The following is a 6,418-nucleotide window of genomic DNA, read 5'->3' as shown; positions in this document are numbered from 1 at the left end:
TATCACTGTGCCGCTGCCCCGTTAGGGAAGGCAGTAAGGAACGATAAAACATTCATTTGCAAGATGGATGCGTCAGTGAAACGACGCTTGCAAACTGGTTATTACGATGCATTGGCCATGTGCCCATGCGATATTATTAACGACAGCTAGTGAGTCGCAGCCATTTGCCGCTTAGTAATTACGGAAGCTCAACGTAGTACGCCGAGGACACGCCCACCTCAAACTAGCTGGGCGCTCTATATTTATAACGATTGCCATCTAAAGAAGTCTGTGCAAAGAAACAAGAAATGACAGATGATGTGGGTTCTGTTATGAAAACCGAGAAAAAAAGAAGGCACGTGTAGCCTACGAGTTTAAGGTTCTTTAGCAGAGACATCTTTCCGAGCTACGCTCTACACGAAACAGAAAACCTGAGAAAAGAATTTGAATGATGAACTCAATGAGTCGTTGCGATGTGGCCTTGTATCAATCTGTGCAATGTAGGCCGCTCGCTCTTTATCGGATAGAGGAACTAGTCAGACAATATCACAGTTCAGTATTGCCGTATATCAGCATGGTCGTACTCTGTGAGCAGAAGGCCAATAACCCTGCCGAATAACCGCAGTAATTTAGCAAACTCATTAGTATGGTTGATAGCGAATAGCAGCCAAACGCGGCCGAACAGCATCAGCAAGCTGAGAGCACAATTATGTTCTTTCGCAGTTCTAAAGTCCTTCATCGAGCAATTTGGCTGCTCAGGCGCTTTTTCGCGAGTCCGAACCATCAAGTAACAGCCAACTCCTGTGAAGCGTGCTTTATCTGCAAGGCAGGTGCAGTGTGCAAAACAGCCCCCCCCCCCCCCCCCCCCTGTAGGCTTGGCTTAAATGTTTCGCCGACGTTGTGTGTACAACTGGACGGCTTTGTAGTAAAAAAGGCGATAGTAATACACATAAATAAAATAAGTAGCAACGTTCTTGTAAGGGAAGAAAGATTCTGGAGAGAAAAGAAGAGCAACCTAATTCTACGCATCCTTTTTGTGGTGAACGTATACGCAATGCTGAATCGCGAAGCTAAGCCTCATCAATGAGTAATAATGTAAAACATGAATTCTCACACCAAAATATTCAGAAATGAAATGATGCAGAACGCATATTTATGGGACGACTTCCGCATGTTTCTTCAGAACATTTCGGGGAGACAAAAATAAAACATATATATATATATATATTGTAAACGTGTCTCTTCCAATATTGTTATATACAGAGTGTCCAACGTAGCTTCAGCCATACTTCAAATATATGCAAAATCCACGTGGCTGGATATACCTTGGCCACGTGGCTGGCCAAGATAATGTTGTTGGCCGTCGCTTGTAAATACTAAAGTACTTTTTATATTCCACCTAATCACATATTTATTCTTAATTCTTAAAGCTTCTCAAATATTATCATTAGATAAAAAGTGTCAATGAGAAAACTGTAGAGCAACATGACGAACTCCCAATGAAGTGTCCTGTTTTTCAATACGTGCTACATAATATTGTTTTTCCGAGCGTGAAAGGATGCCGAGAATACACGCGAAACTCCTGCACGACTGGCCACTCGATGCATTTTGCGTGTATTCGCGTGCTTTTTTTACGCTCGGAAAAACAATTTTATGTAGCAAGTATTGAGCAGTAGAACGCTATATCAGGAGTTATTATGTCGCTCTACAATTTTCTCATTGACACTTTTAATTTACGTATTTGCAATATTTTGAGAAGCTTATTCATTTTTTAAAGACTATTTATGTAACTAGGCGGAATGCAAAAGAAAAAATCTGAGTATCTCCATGAGACGGCAAACAACACTACCTTGGTTCTGTCTATCTACGTTGCAGTCGCATATACTTAAGCTTTGGCTAAAGTTGCGTGCGACATCCTTATATTCAAACAGTTTTTGCTATTCGATTCGACATTTCATTATGCAAAGTCGCCGAATAATTGTTTCTGTTCTAATACAAGGTATGGCACCACTTACTGATGTCATGAGGAATAAAGACTGATGCAGTTTGAATACTATTCCGACCGTTTCTACTGCAGGGGAGCTGTCGGTGCTGCTAACAGACACGTTCGTGAAAAAACGCGCGAGGCAAATAGTTATCGCTCCATATTTTCCAGTCATACAATATTAAGGCCACGTAGAGTGCCTGCGAGTTTATTTTCTGAATGTGGACAAGAGCGTTTATTACTTGGCATGTCCTCTAAGACCATGCGCGACGCTTCAGCGTGCCACATTTTTTAATTGAAAACGACACTCTACCTGGTGGTCCATATAAACGAAAACAGTTATTCCTGACTTACATGCTAATCAATTGATCGGACGACTAAACGCATCACAACAGGCAATAAATAATGCAAATAAGCATCCTCTTACCAAGAAGGCACCTCAGGAGCTTTACATTTTACTTTGTTTGGCAATAAAATATGTGATATTTGATTCGATATGCGGTGGTCGTATTTTGGACATATATAAGAATTATTGGAAATTAAAGTGGATGAAAAAACAACTTGCCGCAGGTGGGAACCGAACCCACAACCTTCGCATTTCGCGTGCGATGCTCTACCAATTGAGCTACCGCGGCGGTTAATTTCCATTAATTTTTCGTTTCTTTATTTCATTTATTAAGAACAAGTAATTTCCCCTATGTTGTCCTTGGTGTCAATGTTTGTTGGCTTCTTATGATATGACTAATAAAATCGGGACCCTCGGTTAACCCCCTTTCTTCTCGTTTATTACTTAACGAGGGTCTCGAATCCGGCTACATTGATGCCTTCAGGTAGCATATGTGGGTTTATTGACCAGTTGCCTTCACCCAAAAAGATCACGTTCTCGTGACGCCTGCGGCAAAAAGGACGTCCCACGTCCGCCGCCAAGGTCTGTGTGTGGTGGCGCTGGCTAACACTCCCAGGGTTCTACTAGGACACATAAATACCCAAGAAAGTGGATGGGAAAACAGCGCCGCGGTAGCTCAATTGGTAGAGCATCGCACGCGAAATGCGAAGGTTGTGGGTTCGGTTCCCACCTGCGGCAAGTTGTTTTTTCATCCAGTTTAATTTCCATTAATTCTTCGTTTCTTTATTTCATTTATTAGGCACAACTAATTTCCCCTATGTTGTCCTTGGTGTCAATGTTTGTTGGCTTCTTATGATATATATATATATACATAATACTCTATGCATGCAAACAGGTTTATAAGCTTAGTATGCTATTATGTTATTGTGTCTACTGTTTTTTCTTGCTCTTCATATTGTATTTGCGAATGTCGCATTACTGTCGCATTAATTTTCCATGTTGCGTGAATATTCCTTTCATTGCACTAATGTTCTTGGTTTCCCAGTTCTATACGAATATGTTACCGTATTTCCTCCCTTACACAATGCCTTCTCGAAGGCCTGTAAGGTACATGTTAATAAATAAATAATTAATTAATTAATTACGTGTGATTCTGTTTGGTCGTGTGTGTGTGAAAATAAAGTGCGTTTGTTATTCTAAGAGAGCGTCTACCGAAAGGCAGGAAAGACAGAAAGGTTAACCATTGACATGCTTGGTTGGCTACGCTACACTTGAGGAAGGAAAATGGTGAAAATAGATTTAAAAACGGGAAAGGTAATAATAGTAATGAAAAGGCAGTTGGTGCGAACAAATATGAAGCGCTATCTTCGCTGTGTCTGTATTTAGTCTTTTTCTAGTGCATATATATTGCTCGCCTTTATCACCCTCAATGTCGAAACAACTAGCCTACGCTTGAAATAAGTTGTCACATCCTTCAGACTGGAGACACTGTCGCTTGCAGTGGTATGAGACACGAAGAGAACGAGTTCTGTTGGATATAACACGTCGTAAGCGTCAAGTTCTCCAACTAACTACGAGCACTGAAGACACTGTCACCTGAAACAAGCCTTAAGACAGCTACGTGAGACCTCGGTTTTATGTTCGGTAAAGGTTGGTATTGGCCTTCTCGAAAGGAAAAAAATAGATGTGGAGATAAACGAAAAAGGGGTGCTGATCGAAAAAGGAAATGCGGAAGGCCCTGCGTGCCATGTATCACATTCACCCACTCTCTGCGAATCAAACATGCTTGTAAGACCCTATATATGCGATCCTTTGAGACATTGACGTCATGGTGGGCCGAATTATTGAACAAGGAATGTCCATCTGAGCCATTTCTCTGAACATACTGAAAAACCTCGTTCTCGTCCCATTATCTAAGCTAATCAGTTGGCGAGTACGCAAGAGTGCAACTAGTGTAAAGTGTGTGATGACCTAATGCATGTTGCATGCAACGGCATGCATTTGCCGTTGCATGGGCTTCTCTAATACCTTCTTTAAATTTACGTGGCAACTATTCAGAATTGCATTATCTATTCGGACATGGCCGCACCACTCGTGCTCTGTGTGCAACGAAGGTAATCCGGCCTTTCTCACAAGCATTACTCTGAACCAAACACTCCAGCAAACTTATGTACGGCAGAGCAAACAGCTTCTGCATACAATAAAAATGTTTTTATCTTTCTCTAAGCTACGCATCATTCATGTTCCTGAAGCCTTGTTTAACCCTCTATTGCATGGCGTCCCATATTTGGCACATACAAGTTACAATTTTTTTCGCGTGTGTGAGATTCCCATTTGAGAATGTGATACCGTCAGAGTAATTCTCATAGTTATGTGCACTTATTATGGGCAAGTGCTGCCATCTCTTGAGCGATACGCAAAACAGAGGCGAAGTAGATTTGGGGAGGCGACGTGAAACTCAGAGGGGGCAGACACGAGCAATTGGTATTTTTTTCCTCTGAAAATTTCCACCGTGGAAACAGAAAAATTATTTTGGCGTATTTTTGGGTCTCACCAATTTAAGCCAGTTATTAGTTTTCTTAATTTTGTCTGCAACTACAGCAGAGAAACCGAAATCGGTGTGTGCCATATTTGGCACAGTATGAACTTGAAAGACAAAATATGGTAACATGCTGCCATCTGTCCAATACCCCGAAGCTGCACGTTACTCTATCACAAGATGGAATTTTGTCGATCGGTACGGTGAGGGCGAATCGTCTACCAAACAGCCGCCTGAAAAACGAAAAGGAACTTAAATGTAAAGGACGTGGTGCTTCAGAGGCACTCACAAGCGCGATAGATGACGTGGAGTTATCGTGTGTGCGTTGGTTCGATAACCCCGCCGTGACACTTCTGTCGAGCTTTGTTGGGAGAGATCCAGTCCAAACGACTGGGCGCTGGTTTACCTCCGCCAAAGAGTTTCGCGAAATTGATTGCCCCAGCGTAGTAAAGGTGCACAACAGGCACATGGGTGGTGTCGACCTGCTGGACTCACTGCTTGGACTTTACCGCATATATATCAGGTCGAAGAAATGGCACTTTCGAATTTTTACGCCTATGCTAGTCTTATCGGTAGTAACAGCATGGCTATTGTACAGGAGGGTGCAGGAGCAGCTTGGGAAAAAACAAGTACAACCGCTGGCTCAATTCAACGCAGAAATTGCAGAATGCCTTACCTCGCATAACAAGTGCCTACCCAACAAGCGGCCAGGAAGGCCTTCTAGTCAAGACATCGAATTCCAGGTTCAAGTCAAAAAAGCACAGGGACCAGCGGCCGCAATGCCACACAAAAACGACCGATCTGACCAAGTCGGCCACTGGCCAGAATTTGATGAGAAGAAACAAAGATGTAAGCGGCCATCTTGCACAAACAAGTCGTCGGTAAGATAGAGGAAGTGCAACATTCATCTGTGCCTGAACGCAGCAAACAACTGTTTCATTTCATTCCACACATCGCACTAAAAAGACCACCGTTCTTGAAGCTTTGTTTTCCGCCCATGGCAGCAAGAGCGCTCGGCCATCTTCATGGTGTGCCATATTTGGCACAAAGCTGTATCTTTATTAATACAGTGGTTATAGCTCTGAAACTTTGTGTACAAGTATTTGTTCATTCAATCAACAATAAAAGCTGAAAAAATAATTTTTAAAATGACTTTTTCATAATTCATGCAATAGAGGGTTAAGAGACGGCCAAGGATAACCCAGGGCCCCCTGATTGCTACTCTGTACTATCCTCCCTTTGTATGGTACAGGCTTGAAGTCTTGAACAAGATATTTACGTTGTCAATTAAAGATATGTCGCCTTAATCTTATCAGCCATTTCCCTAGAAACTCCCAAACTACACTTTCCTTGAATATATAGTACAGGAGTATAAAAAACGGACTAGAACTTAGCGCCGCTATCTCTAGGTATGCGATAGCTTACTTGGGAGCTCAGGATTATGACGTCTCGTCAGCTGTGAGCCCGCACGTCATTGCACACTTTTATTTATCAAAGTTACATTTGTATACTTCGTATCTCTTACAAACTTTTAATTTCGTGCACAGTGTGACTTGCTCGCGTACGCGCA

General features: G+C 42.2%; 1 non-coding gene across 1 annotated transcript; it reads left to right on the top strand.

Moving 5' to 3' along the window:
• Window positions 1-2,974: 2,974 nt before the first annotated feature.
• On the top strand, window positions 2,975-3,047 carry TRNAS-CGA (transfer RNA serine (anticodon CGA)). Its single transcript has one exon. It is a non-coding gene; the product is annotated as a tRNA-Ser (tRNA).
• Window positions 3,048-6,418: the final 3,371 nt, after the last annotated feature.

The sequence above is a fragment of the Dermacentor andersoni genome, chromosome 5 (genome assembly GCF_023375885.2).
Source record: "Dermacentor andersoni chromosome 5, qqDerAnde1_hic_scaffold, whole genome shotgun sequence".
Classification (NCBI taxonomy): domain Eukaryota; kingdom Metazoa; phylum Arthropoda; class Arachnida; order Ixodida; family Ixodidae; genus Dermacentor; species Dermacentor andersoni.
Note: the sequence above shows the minus strand (reverse complement) of the source record. Positions and strands in the feature narration are given on the sequence as shown.